The 26,324-nt window shown below is 40.2% G+C and overlaps 1 long non-coding RNA gene across 3 annotated transcripts in view; it reads left to right on the top strand.

Moving 5' to 3' along the window:
* Positions 1 to 2,609: 2,609 nt before the first annotated feature.
* The window catches only part of LOC137476434 (uncharacterized), an 87,363-nt gene continuing 63,648 nt past the window's right edge, over positions 2,610 to 26,324 (top strand). For all 3 annotated transcript variants that reach the window (XR_011000377.1, XR_011000376.1, XR_011000378.1), the window contains exons 1-2: positions 2,610 to 2,702; positions 4,803 to 4,896. This is a non-coding gene — a long non-coding RNA (uncharacterized lncRNA). The remainder of the gene's footprint in view (positions 2,703 to 4,802; positions 4,897 to 26,324) is intronic.

Below are 26,324 nucleotides of genomic sequence, written 5' to 3'. Positions count from 1 at the left end.
AGTCGCAGTTGTGATTGTTTCCTTTATGCTGTGCCTAAATGATTCCAAAGTTCCAAAGAAGACATAAACTGTGAAAAAAGGAGCTGCATTCAGTTGCAAGCTGCAGGTGCAACGAGTCACAATGGAACTCAAGAAGAAGTATTGAATTAAAACCCTTTTCCCTTCCCATTTGGCCTCCAAAGGGCCCCATCAGCTGGCTGCCACCTGATGTAGCATTTCCTCTCATCCTTTTCCAGTGATTGGCCTCACTGGAGCAGCTCTGGTGGCTGGAAAAGGTCAGTCCTTTTCGTTCTCTGCAACATTTTTCCCCTGTGAAGTGTTGCTGTCTGGGTTGCCTCGGGAACCCAGGTGGGATGTGCACTCTGGGGAGGTTTGGCTCCCTTCTGTGCAGCCAAGCAGTGCCACAGAAATACTCAAACTAATGAAACATGGAGGGATTTCAATATTTCCAGATGGCTGAGTCCCTTGCAGTTTATACTGTTGTAACTGTGCTGTATTTCAATTATTTCTCAGCCATTAGTATGCACAGCTTAGCATTTCTGGTTAACATTTGATTTCCCAGTGAAGGGAGCAAAGGAAGTGCCTGCTACGAGGAAATACTTCCAGTGGGGCCAAAAAAATATTGCCCATGAAAATTTTCTTGCTCAAAATACAGTATGTTTTTCTGGCACTTTCCAGTGATTATGAAGCTAATGAAAGTGGAAGCTGTTGCATCCATCTGTCCTAAATATTACTTGCTTTGGAAATAAGAGCACTGGGAGCTGTGTGCCACGACCTTAGGGTGGACTTGCACCTTCACCTGTGTAATGTGGCAGCCAGAGGGACAAAAGGAATAAGGGGAGATCTGTTTTCCTCTAGGTTTCTTTGTTTCAAACAGCAGGACACGGGAGTGGATACTGATGTCCTGGTTTATCATACATATTTAGATTTATCATATAGATTTATAGATTTAACTCCTGTGTTTGCCACGAATTGCTGGCTGCTATCAGTGTTCACAAACTGGGACTTGTAAAGGAGGATGTTCAGACTAATATATTCTGGATATTACCAGTGTCAGGGGCGAGTGCCTTGTTATATTGCTGCAATTTGCCTTTTGTTGTAAAACTTCTCCTTCTCCCGTGCCAAGGGAGAATTCTCTCTCTGTACCCAGCCCCTTCATGTCTCATGCCCTGACTTTGAGTGCTTTGTTGCCACAGCAACTCTGCGCCATCCTTCTGTTGCATTATTGCTGCTCCCATAATGAAGAAGTACATCAAATAAATTAAACTTGTCAATCACATCTGGAAAAAAAAAAAGTATATATTGAAGATGTTTTCTGTCTGTTCCCAGTATCATAGCAGGTGCATGCAGAGTGCTAGTTCTGGGCTGCAATCCCTGCCTTGTTTTCTAGGTCCTCATTGCTTACAACAGATGCACTGAACCTGGTGGGAAATATTTGCTGGCTGAAAACAGCAACTTCCTCTGGATACTAAAGATTCTGTCACTGTTGCACACTTTACTGGCAAAAATGTCCCTTTGTATTTTTTTGTTAATTTATTCCTGATCTTGGAAGTAAATATATTAATAGATTCTCAATCATTAGTGCTTAAACTGTCTTGTAAAAAGAGTTATTCCTTACATTTTTGGCCCCTAAGTTGAAGACCAAGCATAGAACAAGACTTCTCAGTCACTTGCAACTTGGGCTCTATCTACTTCCTGCAAACATTGATTTTATTTTGTAAAGTGTCTATCAAAACATGTGAATGCTATCCCACAGCTGGTCAGTGAATGCAGCTGACATATCATGCTTAAATATTGAGACATTTTGTTTATAGCTGGAAATACCAAAAATAGCAAAAATGTTATTTCTCTGAGACACTGATGAGGATAATTACTTGTCACCGTTTTATAGATGTGTGTTTTCCTCAGTGAAGCATTTGTTTTTTAATTTGGTCAGGCTCTTTGTCAGTAAGGAAAATGAAAAAAAAAAACAACAAACCAAAATCCATGCCTCACTCTTTAGGTAACGGCGATATAATTTTAGAAACAAGGAATCTGCTGCAAATGATATTTAGCATTATATGCCTGATGGCTGGAGACTGTTGTTGTAGTGTTTGTAATTCCCAGTCTGAGACTGTGCTGAACACGATGTAATTTGCTTGAAGGCTGTGTAACTCACGGGAGGAGATACAAGGAATTCCAATACTCCCATCAACAGTAAATTGGTCTGAAACCACATTATTTGTTTCCATTTTCTTCTGAGGAAGAATAACAACCCTTACACAGATTTTTCCCTCGTGCGAGCTAAGTCTATTGGCTTCCAAAGTTAGATAAATGTGTTTCTGGTATGATTTCAAAAGGAAAAAAAAAAAAGAAAAAAGAGATTTTATAATTGAATGAAAGTCAAAGCCCATTTCTTTTTCAGAGTAACATTGGCTTTTGTTTGCAATGGCTATGAAGCACTGCTGCTTCTTGTACATTTGAATGTTCAGGTGATGAAGCAGTGTGTTAATGATGCATTAAGTGAATAAATAAATGCATTATCAACTAAAAATAATAAAAGCATAAGAATTATTATTTTTTGTCTGTGAGGATTTTGGAAGTGATTACTTTATAAAATTCAGCCAGTGGTTAAATTCATCCATCTCTTCCCTTACAGGTCACAAAACTTTTCCCAGACCTGAAAATCCTGTTGGTAAAGAAGAGTGGAGATGCCTGCACTGGTAATTATTCAAATTTCTATTTTGTTAACTATTGCAGGAAGGCAAGTGGGTAGAATACCTTTTCTGGACATTTAAACATCCTGTCTTCTCCACCAGAGGCAAATAAAACCATCAATATGCATCGCAAGAAATCTGTTTATATAAGAAAATGACTCTTTAATAGGTAATGAAGATTTCTCTTTTATGGGCTGGGCAGAGCAGGGAAGGCAGCTCTGGCAGTGATTAAAGCAGCAGGAGTGCAGCAATCCTCACAGTTGTTACATTTCTCCCCTGCAGAGAACTTTTCCTTCATTTTTGCCTACCGCTGGGGCTGGGTTTTGTACGTGGGCTCAGTTCTTGTTCCTGGAAGAACAAATCTCCATCCACGAGGAGACACCAGTGAGGCTCTCCCATCCTTCAGGATGGGTTTGTGAGTGAAGCTCAGGCCCAAATATGAGCTAATAGTTTGAGCTGGTGTGAATCCTGTGTTGCAGCATAGTTTGTTCCCCTCGCACCACAAAGTGCATCTTCAAGATTTTGATGTGCTGCCTTTGTGTTTTGTTTTTTTTTTGGTGATTGCTGCTCGTTTTGCTGGCTCCTGTTCTGAGCAGCCCCATGGAAGCTGTGAAGTGCTAAATGCAGGACAGGCACCAGCCTGCAGCCCTCCCCTCCTCGGGGAGCTGATGAGTGTCTGTTGTCTTTTGGGAGCTGAAATTCTCAAATAAAATGCTGCATTAATAGCAGCTTGTGACAATGACAAATATTCCTGCTGATCTCCAGAGTCTCTGCAAACCCTGAAGCAGCGATCCCGAGTCTATTCAATGCCACTGCCAGTTTATTCTAAAATAAGCTCTTTTCTTTTATCAAAGATGGTGATAAGAAGTACAATAAGCTGTGATAGAGCCGCTGCTGTAATAAGGAATCATGCTCCTGGAACCCTTCTTTAAACCAAAGTGTTATAAAAATCTTCTTTCCCCTAGACTGAACAAACAGTCAACGAATCCTGGGAAATAAGTGACAGCTCTGCAACCTCTCAGCGTTCTCCTGGGAAAAGGAATTTGTTTCCTGTAGCTCAGAGCACATTTGAAAAATAATTCAAGGCAAGGAATGGAAAAGGATGGAAAGAACTTTCAGAGGAAGTTGTATCAGAGCAACTCCTCTCTTGTCAGTGTAACCAGAACATCAGGGACAGCAGAAGGGGGAAGTTTCCCAGCTCTGCATCACCAGCACGGTCAAAGATATTGGGTGCAAACAAGAGTTTCTTCCTCTCATCTCTCATTTGTGTCTTCCTTATTGCCAAGGAAATGCTTCTTGGGAGGAATTTTGAGAACTTCTGAACTGTAGATTGTCTGTGAGCTATAATGGCATAAGGATGTTGAAGGTGACACCAGGGGGTCTGTCAGACAGCACCAAGCAGGATTTAACTCCCAGAATAGTCAGGGGTGTGTTGTGGAAGATATTTGTCCTACCCTAGGAGCCATTTGAGAAGCTGAGTCGCTCTCTGATACAAAAAGGCATTTTAATCTCTGTTGGTATTATTGCAGCTTTGTCTTATTTATGCAAGTCTGTGGTTTTGAAAAGCATTGATTTAAGTTTTTAGGCTGAACCACAGAAATCCATCAAGCTGTAAAATGCACCATTCTTGTATGTGTGTGACCCACTGAGCTGTGACACTGACTCCTTCATGTGGCACTTCAAATAATTCAAAAAATACGCAAAAGCTGCCTGTATGGCTTTAATTCAGTAAGTTAAACGGTGGCAGTTTGCAGGCACACAAACACAGCTGTTGAAAGGTACTGTTAAATGTTCTCTTGATCCCTAACCTGTTCTCCTGGAGAATTTCTGGGTCTATTTTTAGAGTTTTGGGGAGCATCTTCCACAGGCAAATGGGGCCAGCACAGTGCTGGAGATTTACTGATTTCTCTGTGGACAATTCCATAGTCATCCCAGGGACAGAGAGTTGCTCAGACTATTTTTTATTTATTTTTATTTTAAAATATTTTATCTATTAAAATATATTTTAAATATTTAGAAATATATTTATCTACACTATATATTTTATATATTTATTTTATTTTAAATTATATTTTTATTAATTTTATTTTTTATTTATTGGTACAGGTGTAACCAAACAGCAACTGTGGCTGCTGTGGGAACCTTACATTGCCAAGTGTTTTTCTGCAAGAAGCATCTTCCTGTGATCAGGGCTGGTCAGGTAATTCCCTCACACACAGCCAGGTCCTGGAGAAAATCTTAGAGTCCAAAAAGGACTTGGGGGGTTATTGAAAAGATGAGCTGATGAAAGCTGTTTTACCACATTAGTTTTACTGATCAAATCATGAGTCAGGTTGATGCCCTCTTCACACCCAGGTTAAACTGAATCAAATTATTCGCCTACATCGTGACCTAAACAACCTCATGCTTCTGCATGGTTTTGTTCATTTTTAGAAACAAGTTGAAATAGAATCTTGTTTTTAAGGCATCAGTTTATTTTTTTTTTTTTTTATCCTTTTCCATGTGATTTAAACATATCTTTAGCTACTGGGTGCCTGTAAACTCCAATCTACTATGGCAGAAATTCTCTTTATGTTCCTTGTGTTTCAGAGTTGTGACCCCTGCCCATTGTAATAAGGAAACCATTTTTCATTGGAAGACTCTGTAATAAAGTTCTCAGTCTGTGTATTCCTTTTTATATCACACATTGCCAGAACTGCTCAGGAATTATTATTTTCTATGACATTTATTCTTTTCAGAAATGCTTGAATTATTGGAACCAGACATTTTCTTGGGAATACTCCACTTATTGGGGGGGGGGGGGGGGAAGAAGTTACCAAAAAAGTTATATTTGGACCAGATTTTGTGGGCAGAAGAGAAAAAGAAGACCCCTCCCCATGCAATCTGACACCTAAGGCATGTGATCTAGGAAAATGGCATGGTAAGGACATGAACCAGGCCACTCACATCTAAATATCCTTCTGCTTCTAAAGGAATAATATATTTTTTCCTCTATTTGGGGATTGGTTTTACTTCTGCTGCTTTTTTTTTTTTTTTTTTGTGCAGGGTAATTTTAGGAAGTCTCAGCTTCATCTGAGTGATAATAGGAAAGTTTCTGTATTTTCAAGAGGTTTCTCAAAATGGCAAAGAAGTTTTGTTTTGTTTTTGTTTTTTTTTTTAAAGCTTTGATCATTACACAATCTGTTAAAGGCATTGCAGCTTAATGCTCAGTCTCTGCAGGAGCTGGATGTAAAGCACTTTCAAAAATCAGATTTAGAACGGAAAATTGTTGCGCTCTGTGCAAGCTCACGCTTTCCACAGCCAAGAAAGCAGCCTTGCTATTGAAATAACAACTAATTGCCACTTTTGTGTTACCTCGAGGTCCTTGTGAGGTGTGTGACACCTGTCTCAGCTGCAGTGAGGCTGTGCTGCTTTGTGCTCATCCCCCCAGCATCATTAGCCCTGATGGGTGCTGCAGAGGTCTCTGTGCTTGCTTCAAACAGGGGCAGGTGCTGATCAGCTGCAGCAGCAGAGTGGGATATTTGGGCTGAGACATTTGGGATGCTTCAGGAGTGCTGCTGCCCCAAAATATTGGGAGGATGCTGGAGAAATGGGAGCCAGTGGAAGTAGGTAATAATGTGACCTGGAGAGCTTCCAAAGGGGCTGTAACCATGACTAAAATAACTGGCAGAAAGTGAGAGGCACGAGCAGCTGCTGATGCCTGCTACTCAAACATTCCCTTCAGGTAAATCTCAATCACACCCCGATATTTATATAAATTTATAACTTGTATCCTCTATTTAAACTGGCATAGGTGAGCTCGTGTGAAACTACTGAGAACTGGCTGCATTAAGAAACAAGGCATAAAGACAGAATTCTTTTGTTTGGCTGATACTGGAGGAATTATTTTGTGTTTGCTGCAGCTGACTGTGCTCTGTGGCAGGCACTTTGTGTCTGCTGTGGTGAGGATTTGCTGTAAGGGTTTGGGAGGATGCAGTGAGAAGGAAGAAGAGCCTTCTGCTCTGCTGCAGGAAAAAAATAACTAGGCTATAACCCAAAGCTAACCTGACAAGTGCTGTGTCAAAGCCAACAGGCTGAAAAAAGCATTTGAGGAGTAAAGTTTGTGACCTTGTCCTTATCTGCAGCAAGGCAAACTGAGAGAACAACTTCTTTTAGCAAGGGGTTTAATAAACACAGCTTTGGGCAATTTTCTGAGAGCTATTTTTACCTACAGGCAAAGAGTTTCTGAGGTACAACTCTGTTAAGTGCAGGATTTAATCAGTTTTTTAGCAGGCTACAAAGGTGTGTGCCCATGCAAGTACTGCCCTGTCCATTTTCCCAGTCTTGATCCAGAGTGCACATATTGGAAGGGCAGCTGGGCTCTGAGAGAAAATTGCCAAGCTGGAGTTGCCTTCCAGGATTTTAGACCCAGATTATGTCACAGAAATTCAGATTTGTTCCACCTTCATGAACAGTAGAATTTAAAATTGATTTAGTTAAAACTTTTAGTTGAGTTTAAATGTGATTTATCACAAGTTAAGTGCACTGACTAACAACTAAAATAATCTTTAGGCAAAGCTAAAATCAATGTTTTTAAAGTTGATTTATGATAAAAAGTGGCTGCCAACTAGAACTGAAAATTTAGATATGTGTGATGTTTACAACTTTTTACTAAGAAAATGATCCAAATGGTGTAATAATAAGAGATTTTGGATCTTAGAACTGTTGGAAATTGTGTATACAGAGCTATGCTTGAATAACTAGAGCTTTTCTTATGCCAGAGCTTCCTTCTAAAATTCTCATCACCCATTTAGTCTCTTTTCCCTTTATTTTCCTCCTCTCTTTTCTTTTTTTGATAATTTTTTTCTTTTTGAAAGAGAACAGCAGAAAACCACTTTGTTCCCAGCCAAAGTACTTTCCAAAATGTGCTGACTGGGCCCTTAATGAAGATGTTAGAAAGCATCATTCCCAGAACTGATCCCATGGAGGACCCCACTAATGACTGCTTTCACATAAATAATATACTGTTTTACTCCTTAGTTCACTAGATTTCAGGTGTTGTTCTTTCTCCGTAAGAAGATCCTGCTGTGACAAAAAAAGCAGCTCATGGTGTTAAACCCTTGTTGTAACATTGTCTTATGACTGCAGAAACTCAGATTATTGTCTGAATAACCTCCAATCTTGAGAGCACGTGCAAGAATGGATGTAAAAACGAGATTAAAAAGGGGGATCCAAGAGCTTTTTAGGTGTTTGCTCCACAGGGCTGCTTTCTGCTCAATAAGTGACAGAAGCGGTGAAGGAATTGAGCAGTCTTTAATAAATAGGATCCTGGAGCAGCCTGAGAGCATGGCCCAGGAGTTAGGGCTTCTTTCATGGAATATTTCTGTGCACCATGTGCTGGTGCACTCCTGCAGTGGAGGGGGATGCTGTGCTGCTTTGGGCTGGGGTAGAGTTAATTTTCTGTGCAGTGGCTGGTGTGGGGCTGTGTTCACATTCGTGCTGAACACAGGGCTGATCACACAGAGATGTTTTTTTGGGGCTGAGCAGGGCTGCTCAGAGCCAAGGCCTTCTGTGCTTTTTGTGAACCCCACTGGTGAGGGAGCTGGGGGTGCCTGGGAGGGTGGGAGGGGACACAGCCAGGACAGGTGACCCCAGCTGAGCAAAGGGACATTCCAGACCGTGTGATGTCATGGTCAGTGTATAAAGTCAGGACAAGAAGGAAGAAGGATGAAAAAGGGAACATTTGGGGTGATGGTGCTCATCTTCCCAAGCCACTGTTACCCGTGATGGAGCCCTGCTCTCCTGGAGCAGGCTGAACTCCTGCCTGCCCTTGGGAAGCAGGGAATTAATTCCATTTTTTCCTTTCCTTCCCTGTGTGTGGCTTTTGCTTTCCCTACTAATCTGTCCTTATCCCAGCCCACAAGTTTTGTGGCTTTTCCCTTCACCTTCTCTCCCCTGATCCCACTGGAGCTGCCTGGGGCTTGGCTGCTGGCTGGGGTTAAACCATGACAGATTCAGGAAATCACTGAGGTCCCGTCAACCAAACAAGACAAAGGTTGCCAAAAGAAACTCTTGAAACTTGGGCAGAGATATTTCAAATTTAAGTGAGTGTTCTTCACTCCTCTGCATGCCCACAGGCTGGCACGAGTAGAGATTGCAGATTAGAAGTGTTTAACTTTTGTTCCTTGAGTTTCTAACCTTTCAGCTGTTTTCCATGACAATATCCATTTAAATGAATGTTCCTGGTTTCAGGAGAAGAAGTCTCTATTCTGACAAGAAGTTCTACTTCATGCACATTATCTGTTGTGTGTGCAGCTGTGTCTCAGGCTGTTTTTCAAAGCCTACTGTTATTTGATGCTCATCACAATGCAATAATTTTAATGGATTTCAGGTTGAGCTGAAGGCTCTATTTCGAGCTTAATGCCACTGTCAGTTGAGTGCATTGTTGCCAAACATTAACTGCTAGGGCTGAATCTTTCTTCAGCAGGTGTTTTTATACTGAACGAATTATAATCTTTGGGGGAAAAATAACAGATTGTGTATTTATGGTCTCAGCCATCCATTGTGATGCAAAGCAGGGGACAAGTGGCAGAGAAAATGTGTGCTGACAGTCATGTAATTTTTTTTTTCTTCTAATGTGTACTCAAAATCAGAGTTTTCACTGTGTACGTCTTGAGTTGAGCTGTGACAACTTTGTCTTACAGCTTGGTGTGTGTAATGCCTAAAGCACACTGAGGAGGGCCAGGGCTTCTGATACAGCACCGAGGGGTCAATCAGGCTGAGGGGATTTCCCACTAAGTATATTGTGATGCAAAGAATTCCCAATTACTCTCATTTAAGGCTAATTTATTCTAAATGTGCCATCAAGGAATTGTGACAAAATTTGACTCTACGTGGGGCCACGTGAAAGGTGTTTTTTTTTTAAATTTAATTTCAATTTCTAATGACATGTAATGGGTTAGAATCCAAGGCAAGATCTGTGGCACCATTCAGGGAATATCTTCCATTCTTATGTTTACTTCCTGCTGTTCAAGTGTACTAAAATCTGTTATTAGTCAGTGCCTCGGTGTTGTGATTGCACTGCACTGGTGCTGCAATGCTGAAGTTTCTTGCTTCAGATGTCAGATAACACTGATTTAAAAAAAATTCTGTTTAATTTGGAACTCCTGTGTTGTTCTCAACCCCCAGTTGCTTTATACATTAAATATCTATTGTAGTTTCTGCTGAGCACTCAGGTTTTTTTCTGGTTTTTGGAAGCTATCTTGGTTCTGCAGGACAGCAAAGCATTAAAATGCCTTCTGGATCATTTCCTCCTCCTCCTTAGGTAGGCAGGAGCAGTGGGACACTAGGCAGGAGTAGGGATGGGGAATGGAACACAGAAGGTTGCTTTTACAGCTAGTGACACCTAATGAGGTGGCACCCAGAAGACTGGAAGCTGTATCTTACAATGTCCATCAGAATGATGATGGAGAGCAATTTTTTCCCTTTGCTAGTCTGTCACATATGACCCAAAACATACTCAGAGACTTCACCACACTTTGAAACCTATTTTTCATAATCATCTTGTCAGTGCTGGACAGTTAGACATTCAAGAATTAACCTCATAATTGAAAATCAAAATAATGATCTTCTTTACATTTGATTGTACTTTCCAGACTCTGTGAAGAGTCTCAGGGAGCTCCTGTGTTTGGTGTAACTCTGTGAATGTAATGTCTGAAGTATGAAATAAAATCAGCAAGATTCAATGAGCCTCAGGAGCTTCAAACAAAGATGTGACTGGGCAGGAGTGGCAGAATCGTGTCCCTGACTGAGCTTTTAGGAATTTTAGTCCACACCACTAACCTGGTGGGATGAGACTGGTTGAAAAGCCATGACAAACCACAAGGCCACATCTTATTTTCAGTTTTTCTGGTGTCTGACTGTAGCTGTGGAAATCTTCTCGTGGGCTGTATCTATGAGACTGGAAAAAACTGTCCTGAGTAGTGAGACTGTCCTTGCACCTGCAGCTCAGGAAAAGTGAGTAAACAAACCTTTCTGTGAGACTTCTAGCCTGCAGAGGAGCAGAACAAAAGGTGCAAAGTCTTCATCATCAAGAGTTTCCATTCCATCAGGCAGCACAGGGATTTTGGCAGAGTCTCCAGGAGATCTCAGTGTAAAGCACCAGGTCACATCCTGCAAGTGCCATTTGATCAAATCTTCTGCAGGTCAGTGGTTGTGTTCCTGGAACAGGACCAGGACCAGGGTGTGATTTGCTGCTCTAGACACTGCTGGGCAGAAGTCAGGAGCTCCTGGTGTGCTTCCCTGTTGAGCCACTCACTGTCAGCATGGCTGTGTCTCTAGAGGCTCTGGCTCTGTGGCTGGGCAAGATTTGCCCTTGGAGCTGGAGGATCAGAGGGATAAATAATTTTTTTGTACTTTGAAAACCTCTCTGAAAATCTTCCCCAGGTGAGTTCTGTTGTGTGATTTCCAAATTTTGGGCTTTTGCTTTCCATTGAAACATACCCAGAACCTGCTCAGGACTTTTCTGAAGTGCACTCTGGCCTGATGAATTCCTCAAATTCTGAAATTTCTTGAATGAGCAAAGGCATAGACCCTCTTAGATCAGCAAAGAGGTCATCTCAAAACCTCAGGGGCTCTCATTCTTTCCAAAAACTAAAGGAAGGCTCACAAATATGAGGCAAAAGCAGCAATAGGAGAAATTATTTTCCTGCTCTTTGGGGGTTTTAAATTTATGTCTATTCAACCTTTTATCCTTGCTATGAATTTCTGATATCTCACTAATTGCACAAAAGAGGCAGAATATTTTCCTTTGCAAGTTCATCCTGAGGAAGTTGATTAGCATTATTGAAAATCAGTGCCTAATGTTCTCTCTTTCTATTTTACTGTTTGTTGTGAACAGCAAACACTGTACCTAAGCACACTAAAATCAGATATTTCAATTGAACTTTGCACCCAGAAGCCTGGCTCAGCAGAATCTCTGGTTATTGTCCTTAAGGTTCCAGGTATTTTCTCCAGTGGCTTTCCAAATGGCTGCATGAAAATGAATGTGGTGGGTTTTAAAACACTTTTAATTGAGAAATGAGCTGTCCACTACATTAACACTGCTTAACTGTGTGTATTGATTTCTAACCTGGTTGGCTGAGTGTACCAAGGTTACAAAATGTTAAATCTTATTCATTTTTAATAATAATAATAAAAAAAAAGCATTAGTTCTCAATGGCAAAAAAAGACATAAAGGACCCACCTTTCATCCCCAATATTTAGAAGTTAAGGCCTTTAAAGCAAGATGTATGGTTATCAGAGGTGAAAACTTTGACTTTTTTTGCATAAGACATCTAAAATATTCATTCCATGCCAGCTCTGTTATCCAGAGGAAACATCAAAGGGGGCAGGTCTCATTAGGAGAGCTCTCCTGACTTTGACACATGCCTCCAACATGCTGGGAAACTTTCAGAGCAGTGTGAAGGGATTTATCATCCTGACTCCCAGGAATGGCAGCGTGAGCTCGGTGCTGAAACCCCTGCTTTGAAATCCCCCTGCCTATTTGGGGAGGTTTAATTGGGATGGAAACGTGGCTGCAGCAAACGTGGGGATAACACTTTTCCTCCATCACCTTGTGATGCTCCCCTGTGACAGGTTTCCTGCTTTTTTTTCTGATATCAAATATCCCTGGTAGCAGATATGTCAGGTGCCTCTATGGTAAAGGCAGATGTGCTGGCACCCTTGGCATTCCAGTGGATTGGAATTACTCTGTGCAGAGGTGTGCCTAAAGAATTACAGCCCAGTACTACACCTGCCTCATTTTGAGCAGTTTTTCTAAAGAAGCAGTGAAAATCGTGTCCAGTTTGGGTAAATTAGTCCAACCCACATTGTCTTCTTGAGGTCTGTGCTATGTTAAAGTTTGAGCACATCATTCTTTTTCATAATGCACTTGTCAGGTAGGGGTTGAGTGGTGGAGTCTCCATTTTAAAGAAAGAAAGGCATAAAAGGATTTAAGTTTATTGTTGGTTTTGCTTTGTTGGTTTTTGTGTTTGTTTTTTTTTGTTTGTCTGTTTCTTAGAGACAGTCTTTCATATTCACAGCTGCTTTAGTGGAGCCTGGTGATTGATTAATTTGCCAAAATCCCTGATTTTAAGGCTAATGAAACTGGCACTAGAGACAGCTTACTCTGAATGGGAAAACAGATCTTCCTCGTGCTCCCTGTGTGCTCCACACCTCCATAGCTTTGCTTTGACTCCTGCATTGGACTTGGAGAGGGGAGCTCAAGGAAAGACACAGGTCAAGCTGAGCTTTCAGAGTTGTATCTTAGAGAAGCAGGGGCAAAGCAAATAGGAATCACTGAGTGGTAGGAGAATGAAAACTCCATAAATACTTTTTTTTGGTTTGTTTTTTTGACTAGCACTGTCATCCCCTGTGAAAGTGTTTCAGGGTGTTTTTTTTTTTCTGACTATGCTCAGCAGTGGCTGGTGACAGGTTGAGAAGCAATAAGCACAAAAGGAAAGGCAGGGAGTTCTGTTTAGACATAAGATTAAAAAATAGCCATATTTTTCTGTGAGGGCAGCCAGACATTGACCCAGGTTGTCTGGAGAGGGTGTGGAGTCTTTCTCTTTGAAGATATTCAAAAGCCAATTGATCTGGTCCTGGGAAACTGGTTGTAGGTGGCCCTGCTTGAGCAGGGGTTGGACAAGGTGACCTCCAGAGGTCGCTTCCAACCTCAACCGTCCTGTGATTCTGTGAATAAAGCTATGTGCACCCTGTGCTGAAGGTGCCACACTCTTTTTTTAGTGACAGAGAAAACTGTGTGAGGTTTGCTCCTGGCAAGGTAGCTCATTATCTTCAGGAGTGCTAAGGTTACTATAGGAACCTGAATGTTTTAGTGGGACTAAGTGTGATAAATACACAGTGTGAGCAACAGAGAGCTGCATGCTTTTGTATATGCATCAATATCAAAACTGGTCTGTGTTAATGCTTCTTCAAATCCTACTAAATTGCATCCTTTTAAATGAATTAGGCCTCTTTCTTTGCAAATCCTATTAAGGAGAGGGATAGGCCATAATAACAATTGTCTGAAAGTAATAGTTGGGAATTATCCACTCACCATTTTTCCATGTGGTGGTGGAGCACTGGAGTGGAGCAATTCCTGTGCTTTGGATATTCCACAAAACCAAATTTTTTCCTGCTTGTGTCCCCCAAACATATCTCAGAAATTTTCTCATTCAGCTAGAAGTCTAGTCCTAGTTTTCTGGTTAAAGACACCCAAAATTTTATCTGTGTTAAATCTATGCAACCATGTTGTTAATTTGAGCTCTGTTGTGGGTGAAAGCTGCTATACATATGCAAAAGCATCATTGCTCTGAAAATTGGTCCTTTACCTGCTGGATGCAGACTTCCTGTGGGTTTTTCTATTTAAAACAGAAAACAACTGCTTTGCAAATTCTTGCAAGTGTCAGCAGTTTCCATGCATTTAACTTTTCTCACTTCCTGGGAAGGTGATTTCCTGGGATTCACTTTCTGGAAGCCAAGGAGAATGTAATCATCTTCCTGTATCCCAGGGCTGCTCTGGATCATCCAACTACAGCTGCTGGAGACAGTGAGAATTCACCTTTAGTGCAAGAGAGCTGCAAGACTGCAAGAGTGAGTGGTTTTAAGAAATTGGTGTTAACTTTCTACCAGCCCTTGCACCACATATTAGCAGCAGATAATTGAAATGCATTTGGAGGAAGGCAGTAACTGCTTGGGATGGATGTCCTGAACATCCCCCATGAAATCCCTAATATTTCCAGGCATGGGGAGGGCTCTGTGGAGACTGGCAGCACTGGTCATTTTCAGCTGAAAAATGCTTTCTGCAGCTGGATATTTTCAGGACACCTTGCAACAGACAGAGAAAAATTTCCTAGAAAACTGGGCATGTGAGTCCACGCAGCTTTTGTGGCTTTCCAAGTGGTTGATGTGAGCTGAGGTCCTGATATTGTTAAATATTCTCTGGGTTTAATGCTGCTCCAGGCTGCCACACATGGAAAATGCACCTAGAGTTTAATCCCTGGCACTGTAACATCTCCTGCCTGTGTCACGCCCTGGATGCTATTAGGGAAGTATTAAAACCTACCTTTATGTGTAAAATTTGCAACTTAGCTCATCTCTTGAAAGGTTTTGAATTCTGGACAGCAAAACCAATTAAAATTTAAGGAAAATATTGCAGGTGAGGTTTTTTTTTTTAATACTGAATTTTAGTTTTGAATAGGCACACACTATGTGCTTCTGTACTGCCAAAAGATGGGATGTTTCTCTAGATTAATTCAAGTGTCTATTGAGAAAAACTTCAATCCACCTCAGCTTTTCTGGGATATTGCTTATAAACTACCAGTTATTGAACGTGGCCAGACTGTCTTCTGTTCTTAGGGAGATGTAGTTTAATTCCTTTTTATTGCAGCTAGGACTCAAAAGCAGCCATTAGATCATGCAAAAGGTCCTTTGATACATAAGAAAAATGAAGTATTTATTATAATTTTGATGAAGTTTCCATGTTCTCTTTTCAGTTGCTCATGCATAATGTAAATTAGTAATTTCTGAAATTTGCCTGTGTCTCATGGTGTTGCAGTTGCATCAGTTTGACCACAGGCAGTGCTGCAGAAAATATTGAAGAGAGGGCAAATGTGGACAGCAGTAAAAAAATTGTATTATCAGAGACACGTACATGTAGGAAAAACTCTGCATGCACCAGTCTTATTGGTGCTTCTCATCTCTTCCTTAGCCAAATGCTTTAGCTGGGTGAGGAAAAACTGCATCCAACAGTCATAGCATGACTTGTGCATTTTCTGAGGAAGCATTGTGCCCCTGAGAGTGTTTTCCACATGGATTTATCACTCACATGGTCACCTGGCAGCTCTGCAGAGATACAAAGTGAGGGATTGCATCTTTCCAGTGGTGAGAAAGAAAAAAGAAGCAAACTACAAGCTGCTTTGGGCAAACTGTTTGTGCCCAAGTAAGTTTGAAAAGTGTGGGACTGCTGCAATTCACCATCTTTTTAAAGGGATTTGAGCTTTTGTGTGATAAACATTGCATCCATTTTTTAAACTGGCAGTAGTATTGTCCTGGTTTTGGTGTGCTGCTGTGCATTGTGAGTGTTCCTAATCATCTCTTCAGGTGGGGTTTCAACTTGATCTGCTTCAGCTGTTAAAATGGGAGATCAAACAGATTTTTGAAGGCCAGGATCACTTTAAAACAAACAAACAAACAAAAAAAAACCTTGTCCATATTGCATGTTCAGATGCTGTAGTAATGGCTGGGGGAGCAGTAGGTGTTTAAACTTCAGCACACTTAGCTAAAGCTGTGTCTTTTGTTAAAAACATTGTTCCTCTAAAACAGCCTTAGCCCGAGCATTCTACGATGGAACGGAACAGAAATTGGAGAAAAAGCTCTTAAGCCACTGCAGGCCAGCATTCCAGGGGGCAGCATTGTTTGCTGCACTGAAGTTTTTAGCTCTCATTTGAGCTAGTTTCCCATTTCCCATACAATGGGGTTTTGGCTGCACCCCTTGAGAGATTATTTCACAGTACAATAACTCTGCTGTGATGTTTTGCTGATGTCTGGCCTAAATCTTCCCTATTAATTTCATCCCTTTTTTTTTTTTTTTTTTTTTTTTTGCTGTTATGGCCCTAGGTATCACACTAAACAATCCCCCTTTTTCCTAAGTGGTTGGCTCATCAAATATTTCTGGGCAACTACTTTCCCCCTTAGTTCAGTTGTTGCTTGGTTAGTGTCTAATCTTAACATTTCCGTGAAGATTTATGTTTAAGCTTTCCGTGGTTGGTTTTTCTTTTTTCCTTTTTTTTCCTTTTTAAAATTGCTTTAGCTTCCATCCCTTGCACCCTTACTTGTGAACAGCCCATTTCTGAGAGCTACTGAGCATTAGCTGGCCATAGGTTCACCTGCTCTATTTTTGTTGCCCTGCCATATCCCCTGTTGGGTTTCTTTTTCTGAGAATAACTGCTTTCCAAATCTTTCTTATTTCAGTTCTGATTTTTTTTTCTTATTAGGAAATTCAGTAAAATGCACACAATTAAATGAACAAGTGTTTGTTGTATCTTGTACGTTTTGGTTTTTCTGATGTCTTGCTATGACATGGATGAATATATTAACATTTGCCACTTTACCGTTCTTCAGGACTGCTGAAATACTGTTCAGGATTCTCCCATCAGCTGAGACAGTAAATAAAACAAGTCTTGTGATGTGCCACTAGATTGGTAAAATAAGGACTATGTGGTAGTGAAAACTGCCTTGAAAATATCAGTGAGGCTGATACTTTTTAATCTTTGCAAATAACTCCCCTGTAGAAAACTGTGCCTTTTGGAAGAATAGGAATACAATTGAATCTGTGAATATAATTAATAGAAGTCTCTCATCCCTTGTGGTTTCATGTGAAATGACTCTTTAGGACTTTTTTTGTGAGTCGAGCAATATTTCTTCTCTTGCTAGAGGAACTTAATGAGGTAAGAGTCTCAGCTTTCATTTTTAAAGGAATTTGTCTTTCAGGCTTAATTGACTGCTGAGAAAAGTAGAAAATATGACTCTGGAGTTCCCAAAAATGCATATAAGATAAAGAAAACTGAAGTATTTTTTCTCTTTTAATTTACTGCTGCTTATGCAAGTTTCAAATAATTTAGATTGACCTAAATTCTTCCGTATGACTTGACAATTACATGAGTATTTGGGTTTTCTTCTAGCTTGGCTTAGAAATAAGTGAGTGGCTCCATGTTCTTGTAAGGTGTGACCCTATTTAGTCACAAATAATGACCAAATTCTTGTGCTGAAACCAGAAGTGCTCAAACAGGAGACACTGTTTTGCCCCAACACAACGTCCTGACTTATTTTCCAGGATGCATTCCCCCTCCTTACTCAAACTCATCAGGCTCCTTCCTTGTATTTCCCTGTAATTTCTCAACACAATTCTTAAGTCAGATGGGGATAGAAAGCATTTAAATTTAAAAGCATTTAAAATGGTCACCACTATCAGATGTGCCCATCAAAAATTGCATTATTTCTCAACACAATTCTTAAGTCAGATGGGGATAGAAAGCATTTAAATTTAAAAGCATTTAAAATGGTCAGCACTATCAGATGTGCTCATCAAAAATTGCAGTATTTGTCAACACAATTCTTAAGTCAGATGGGGATAGAAAGCATTTAAAATGGTCACCACTATGAGATGTGCTCATCAAAAATTGCATTATTTGTTGTTTATTGAAATAGTTTGTTGCCCTGCCACATCCCCTGTTGGGTTTATTTTTCTCAGAATAACTGCTTTCCAAATCTTTCTTTACTATTGCAGTTCTGTATTTTTTTTTTTCTTATTAAGAAATTAAGGAAATACACAGAATTAAATGAACAAGTGTTTGTTGACTCTCGTACTTTTTGGGTTTTCTGATATCTTGCTATGACATGGATGAATAAATTAACATTTGCCACTTTACTGTTCTTCAGGACTGCTGAAATACTGTTCAGGATTCTCCCATCAGTTGGGATAGCATTTGGTGGCTGAGTAGAACTAAAGCTTTGTGCACCTATGAATTACAATAGTCAGTAGTCAGATAAGTGGTTTCAACCTGGACAGGTTTGGATAGATTTATTCTTGAAGAGTTGGCTTCTCCATCTATGTGGAGCAGCATATGCTAATAGAATGGTAACAGTATGAAATGATGGCCATAAATATTTGTATCAAATATACAAATTTCAGGCTTTCAGAGAGCCTTTTGAAACAGAGATAGGAGGACAACACTAAAAAGAATTATAAGAATATCTGTAGAAAAACCCCAGAAGACTAAGAAACGATAAATTCCTAAAGGTACTGGAAGAACAACCATTGTCAATAGCAAAGTTTATTAATAGGAAAAAAACAAGGGAATGGCTAAAGAAATGACCCAAAAGCATAGGCCTGAATCTTGGAAAATAAGCACTTAATAAAAGATGAACTTGTTCCATTAAACAGTATTTGAAAATTAATGGTGAATTGAGATACAAATTGAGATTTGAAGATTCTGTTAATAATACATGAGCCACAGGACCCCAGTATCATGAAGAATTCTAGATTTGGGTCTCTATTGCTCCTCAGGTGTAACTGGTGACAGTAAAACACACATGCATGGAAATACAATTATACCGTCGGAACTATTCCAGATTTATTCTGGGTTTTGCGTTTTGCACAATCACCAGAGGATTACCCCTGGAAAAGGTGCTGTCCTTATCCAACATGACTGCCTGGTGCATCCCTGCAGGGGCATTTTTGGCACGGGTGCTTCAAACAGGCAAATCTGTTTTAGGGCTTTGATCTGTGCATCAAAACTCCATGCAAACACTTCTTTTCCCCATTATTGTAAAGTTGCTTTGACTACTGAGATGACCAGAAAGCCCTTTGTGTGAGAAGCTGTGAGGGCTGTAATTTGTGTTGGCACCTGCAGAAGATCAGGCAGGGGTAGAAACAGAACAGATCTTCTGATTAAGACACAAATAGTGCTGTGGTTGTGGTAATGGCAGCTACTTGCACAGATGGGTAAAGCAGGAACACCACAAAATGAAGAGATTAAGCTGCAAACAGTGAGGGGGTTATGTATGAAATCCTAATGAATATTCATATAATAACTAAAGCGACTGCTGACACTGAGTGCTAATCCTTCTGCAAACAACAATTAGCAGAGAGGTTGTATGCTGGGTGCTGATTTGCACACAGTAGCAAGAGCTAAGAAATATCCTGGCTCAACAAAGGCTTTTGAATCTGCTGAGAAATCCTGCGCTGTGAATCAGATTGCAAAATGATGAATCACATAGCAGTTTCTGACCAGGTGCAAATGTGAACAGTCCTGCTAAGTATTACCTAAGAAATTATCTATTATCTAAGCACTATCTGTTTTGTAAATACCTATGCAGAAAGCATCAGTAAGAACACACTGCTACAGGATTCAACTCATTCACTGAATTCAGCTGTAATGGAAGTAGCATTATAGAAACAGGAATTCAATTTTCTTGCTTACCTCACGAGGTGTTTGGGAATGAGAAATGTGGCATTTTTGAACTAAATCTGGTGCACAAATGACAATTATTAATGTGCAGTGTATGGTTTGTGCAGGAGGCTGGGTAGGTGTGGTGGTTTTACCCAGTGCTACCCACCAGAGCCAATCAATCAGCCCCTGAACAAATATAACCACCAACTAAAATTCCATAGATATTGCAGATTTTGATGAGTTCTGCCCTTTAAAAAATATTCCAGAAGATCTGTGCAGATCAGCTCCTAAATTATTTTGAAAAGTTATATTGATGATGTACAGTAATTACTGTTTACTCATGGAGCTGGTATGGAAAATGAAGATAAAGCCCAATGCAATGTGTTCCATTATGAAGATACTCTTTTAGGCTGGCAGTTGTCAATGGAGCAACTGTTGATTTTTATACCAGTAGCGTTTTTAACTATATCAATCTTTGCTATCAGATGTGCTCACCAAAAACTGCATTATTTGTTGTTTATTGAAACAGTTTAGACCTTCGGAACAGGTCAAAATCTGGAAGAGATTGACCCAAAGGGCACTTGGTGTGTCCTGTGTGCAACACTGTTACCAAAAAAAATGAGGTAAGGAATGTAAGAAAGACAGAAAATGTCAAGTGCTGTGCTTCCCTCTGAATAATACATCAGTTTAATGGCTCATCGTGCTTAATAGCCATGGAAGGATGAGATCTCTTCTCCATAAACTTATGTAATCCCTTTTTGAGCCCCCTTCAATACTCATTGTCTGCAACTGGTATCTCAAGCACTTGAGAATGTTTGGTTTTAAGTATTTTCTTTATTTTCCCTGGCTTTTTTTTTTTTTTTTTTTGTGGTGAGTGCACAAATGAGTTCAACCAGTTGTGCAGTTTGTGCATAAATGAGTTAAAACGCTGAGGAAACAGCATCTTCATGTATTTGAGTGATTCACTTGAGTATATGTGTGCTGTAAGGAAACAAAAAAAAACAACTTTGTTGTCTTTGAAGAAAGATCTGCGCAAACAGACATTAATTCTGTCATCTTCCCTTCCTTCTGGTCCCTGCCAGCTCCCAGTGCACTTCTGGTACATCTCTTGCCCCTGTGAAATTAGTCTAATTATCAGTTGATGATTGAAACTGACAGTTCAATGCACGTGTTCTGACATGCTGCAGACTACTAATTTTTAGCAGCATGGAATCAGTGCACAAAGAAAATTTGACAACAAAATAGAAACATTCTGAGAAATTACTGGGCCGTGAGAAGTTAAGTTTTGAGGCACCTGAAACTTATTCCTTTGAAATTGGCTATGTTTCCCACAAAACCAGGGAAAGATAAAACTGAAACTGCTCTTTTAAATTTTTTTTTTAATTAACAGCATTTATCACGAGGTAATGAGATACTACTTACAAAAAAAGAAAAGAGAGCTATAACACCATCATATCTGACATTGGGAAAGCTGCCTGATATAAGAGAGCCAGGTTTGTACCTCCTACCCACAAAATTAGGGGCTCAGAGCAGCTTTTATACTCCCAGCTTGAGCTGTGAATTTAGAACTGTTGTCAGGCTATGAATCAATTTTAACTGCATCTTCTGGCATCAAATCAGCATAAACCATGGGCATTATGTGTTATTTTAGTTTGAACCATTAGAAGTCATACTACTTTACTTCCGGGATGAAAGAATTTTTGACACCTGGTATGAAATTATGTTGTCTTCACCAATGGATTTTACATAAATAAAAAGCCAGTGAATATTTTAAAAATCAACACATGACAAAATAGCTGGAAATTTTCATGTTCAGTGTAAAATTGTCCCTGTTGCAGGTGGTTCCTGATAAATAGGAGTGCAAGGCCTTAATTAGCTGGGTGCTACAGATGGATTTCTTGCAGCCACATCCTATTAAAAATTAGAGATCAAGATTTCAGATCTGTGTTTGACAAATTTTATTGTAAATTTTATTATCATGTTTTTCTTAAATGTAAAGGTTGAGGGGAAAAAATGGTATTGAATCTCAGAATTTTCTTTAAAAAATAAATTGATTCATTGCACTGTAAGCAAGTTGAATGCAATAGTCATCCTCTGCAGATGCTGAAAAAACCTTGAGATTTCATTTTCTGATCTGTGCAGAAAGTTGAGCACTCTGTAAATTCTTTAAAGAAATTCTCCAAGTGAAGGAGGATTCAGAGTAAGCCTCAAGTCTCACTAGCAAAGCCACAAGAAGGAACCTCAAGGGACAGCCTGTTTGCCAATTTCATTTCTAGGTATTGTTAACATAACTGCTTCTCCAGTAGTGGATTGTATTAAATTGGATGTCTTTGAGCCAAATGAAATAAATCAGGAAACACCACTTGGTAATTTCTGTGTAAGAAATAAAAAGCTGCAAATGTTTGGTATACTAGCAGGATAAAAAAAAAATTAAAAAGTGACAAATTTTTCAATCCTTCTGTTAGCCCGGAGCTTAAGCCAAGTTCCTTAAAAAAAAAAAAGTTAAAAATGTGCATGTCACAAATATGGTTCAACACTAAAGTGAATTTATACCAGAGAGTGGGTATGAAGCTATCTTAGAGGAAATTCTATGCCTTAAATCTTGGCTGGGGAAAACATGCTGTGTTTTAATGCTACCTGTATAAATCAACGCTGGGGGGGAATGTTTTGACTGACCTCTTGAAACAGAAGCTACACTTCTGCTGTCTTTATGACATGAATTTATGGCAATTGGTGTTAAAGGCTTCAAACCAGCAATGATACAAATATCCTCATTTCAACTTACCCAGACGAAGAAAAAAATTGCCTAGATGTATTTAAATGAAAAAAGGCTGAAATTGCCTCAAAGAAGTTAATTTCAAGATAGGAATAAAATGTTTTGAGTCAAATTTGCTCTGTGCTATCAGTAGGGTTGAAGTAGTGTAGAGACACGAAGTAAAAAATTCAATATTTCAAGAACTAATACCATAAGGAAAACAAAGCAAATATGGAAGTAATCTTTCAATCAGGAATTTTCTTTGCTGAGATGTATCACCTTATGCAGGCACACAGGAAGAGATTGCTCTCGCTAAAATATGATGATGTTTACAAAGTACTTACTGGACATGACACAATATATCTGACAACTTCCAGGCAGAGTATAAATGTGAAATATGATGTTCAGGCAGGCACACAGTCATGGAAAGGGCACTGCCCCTTTTCACGGCAGTGCCAAGAACGTGTTTAACTGAGCTTTGTGATGAAGCCCAGCTAAAGCACTGTTACATTATTGCTTACAAAGGAATGGAAATTAATTAACAGAGTGAAGGCGAAAAGAAAAAAGCAGATTTAAAAGATAATAATGATGATTTGTGGTACTTCCCACAGTGGTTTCAGGGCGTCTGGAAGTAGGCCAGCATGATACTGTTTCTCATGCCCCTGGAAGGAAATGCATCTTCTCACCACGCCTTTCTCTACTGGCTCTTTTGTTCCTCTGACAGACACTGGAGTAAGTACTGAGAGCAAATGAAAACACGACCAAACCGCAGTTATCGCTTTAGGAGAAACAGCTCTGTGTGATGTGCTGTTGGACAGCACCAGCTAAAAAGTAAAGTGAGCTCAGAATGAGCCTCGGAAGGGAAGGCTGATGGTGCACAGAGATCAGGGACATTTTCCCAGGGAATGCCATAGATTTTTCCCTGGGAATGCCATGGATGAGGCTCAGGCAGAGCCTTGGCTGATGGTGCACAGAGATCAGGGACATTTTCCCAGGGAATGCTATGGATTTTTTCCCAGGGAATGCCATGGATGAGGCTCAGCCTGAGCCATGGCTGATGGTGCACAAAGATCAGGGACATTTTCCCAAGGAATGCCATGGATGAGGCTCAGGCAGAGCCTTGGCTGATGGTGCACAGAGATCAGGGACATTTTCCCTGGGAATGCCATGGATTTTTCCCAGGGAATGCCATGGATGAGGCTCAGCCTGAGCCTTGGCTGATGGTGCACAGAGATCAGGGACATTTTCCCAGGGAATGCCATGGATGAGGCTCAGCCTGAGCCTTGGCTGATGGTGCACAGAGATCAGGGACATTTTCCCAGGGAATGCCATGGATGAGGCTCAGCCTGAGCCTTGGCTGATGGTGCACAGAGATCAGGGACATTTTCCCAGGGAATGCCATGGATGAGGCTCAGGCAGAGCCTTGGCTGATGGTGCACAAAGATCAGGGACATTTTCCCAGGGAATGCCATGGATTTTTCCCAGGGAATGCCATGGATGAGGCTCAGCCTGAGCCTTGCTGATGGTGCACATAGATCAGGGACATTTTCCCAGGGAATGCCATGGATTTTTCCCAGGGAATGCCATGGATGAGGCTCAGCCTGAGCCTTGGCTGATGGTGCACATAGATCAGGGACATTTTCCCAGGGAATGCCATGGATTTTTCCCTGGGAATGCCATGGATGAGGAGCAGAGCACGGCACTAAATGGCTAAACATGCTAATGAAATGGGTGGGACAAAGAGCTCCAGCCAGGCTGCTGGTCTGTCTGGCAGCTCCAGTGGATGATGTTTTATCTATGTCCCAGTTATAAACAGCCCCAGAACTTCCCAGGGGCTCACCATGAGGAGCAGCTTGCTTTGCAGGAGCCCTGCAGCAGATTGAGGGCTGAAGGAAGGGAAGCTCTGGAGGTGGATGTTGCTCACTTGTGCTGTCTGCAGCATGAGCATTTCAGATTCAGGTGGTGGCATCTCATTTTTTAGCATGTTTATTATTTTAGTGGGGAAAATCCATAAAGTTCAGACATATCTTGCCTGTTTTGCCCACGTTGGAGTTCCACTTACCTCACAGCAGTGTGAGCTGGTGGCAAGGTATCTGTTGCCAGGCCTAGTCCATAAAATATTTCAGTTCTGGAACATCATGTGGATACCTAACTGTTCTTTTTGAAGACTTTTGCAATGTGAGAATCCTGTTCACCTCGCCAAGACAAATTCTGGAACAGGATCTCCAAGTGTGTTTTCTCTCACCTCCCTTTTGATGTCTGTGTCTGATATCTATGTCTGAGCCTGTCGCCTCGAGCTCCCTCCAAAGATAAGGAAAAGACAAAAAAAAAATCTTAAGATATGGTTAATTTAAGTGTTCCTTTTTTTCCCCTGTTGCCTATTAATGGAATTTAAAATGAAGAGCTGAGATGGAGGCTTTTTTCTTTTTTAAAGTAGAACTTTTTTTTTCATTTTAGATATCCACACTTGGCCAGATGAATTTCATAGTGCAAGGCACCAGCAGTATCCATTCTTTCTTCTTTACTTTTTTCAAATTTTTGAACTGGAAATTTTGGCCTGCAGTAATGATAGCACACATTAACCCAGGTGTTTGATATTCTTCATAGCTGCTGAATTATTAATTCTGTGGATAAGTTCTTTCAGAGAATTCCATCACCACTGAATAAGCTATTTGAGAATTTCTTGTTGACATTTCATCATTACAACTTTTTTTGCACATATTAGTCAAAAGTATAGACCATACAGTTGTCTGTACTTACATATATATGCACATATTTATTTATTTATTTATTTATATTTATACATACTTATATATATATATAACAGATAGTACCTCTGTTAATATTTTGCTGTAAGTGATGCATTAACTTATGCACTAGAAATGTCTTGTTTAGAACTTATCTGTTAAACAAACAGACAAACAATATGAAACTCTTGAATTTAGTAGGTCCTAAACCACAATATTCCCACAGTTATGAAATTCAAGCATTGGTCTGTCAATATCTATGCTCAATAGCATGCCAAGAGATATAAATAAAGCTGGTTCTGACAAAGAAAATGAACTTTTTGATAGGTAACACCTGTCTGATCTGGCCAATGCACAGCTTTGAGCCACACGGTTTGGTAAGGATGTATGACCAAAAGGGGGTGGGGTAAAGTGGGCTTAGAAAGGACAGCTGCTGACCCAAAACTTAAAAGTGGAATGCAGTTTTTCGTGTGTGTGAAAGTGCTGGCATTGTAGTAGGGCTGCTCTGTTTATATGGATTGCAATCCAAGCCTGATGTGACTTGCATTTATGTTTTACAAAATAGAAACATAAATTGAAATGCGGTTGGAGAATGTAATTAATTGCATTTCTTCCTAGGGAGCAAGGAGCAAGTCACTCAGAGCAGGGCCTTGTACAACTTAATAGTAACCATCAAAATAGCAAGAAGAAAATGTAAATGCAAAGATTTTCCATGATGTGTCAGCCATACAGCTTGCTATAGGTGCAGTTTGTAAACATGCTGGAGCACAAAGGATGACAGTGGAATGCAGATGCGGCGAGTGTTACCAAACCCAGGGAGTTTCATCAGCAATGTGTGTTAAAGATTTAAAACATTTATTCTGAGTAAATACATGGAAATTCTCCCTTTCCCTTTCCCTTTCCCTTTCCCTTTCCCTTTCCCTTCTTCTTCTTTCCCTTCTTTCTTTTTTCCCCTTCTTTCTTTTTTCCCTTCTTTCTTTTTCCCCTTCTTTCTTCTTTCCCTTCTTTCTTTTTTCCTTTCTTTCTTCTTTCCCTTCTTTCTTCTTTCCCTTCTTTCTTCTTTCCCTTCTTTCTTCTTTCCCTTCTTTCTTCTTTCCCTTCTTTCTTCTTTCCCTTCTTTCTTCTTTCCCTTCTTTCTTCTTTCCCTTCTTTC

Source organism: Anomalospiza imberbis, chromosome 6, assembly GCF_031753505.1.
Source record: "Anomalospiza imberbis isolate Cuckoo-Finch-1a 21T00152 chromosome 6, ASM3175350v1, whole genome shotgun sequence".
In the NCBI taxonomy this organism is placed as follows: domain Eukaryota; kingdom Metazoa; phylum Chordata; class Aves; order Passeriformes; family Viduidae; genus Anomalospiza; species Anomalospiza imberbis.
This window is presented reverse-complemented; position numbering and strand designations above follow the sequence as displayed.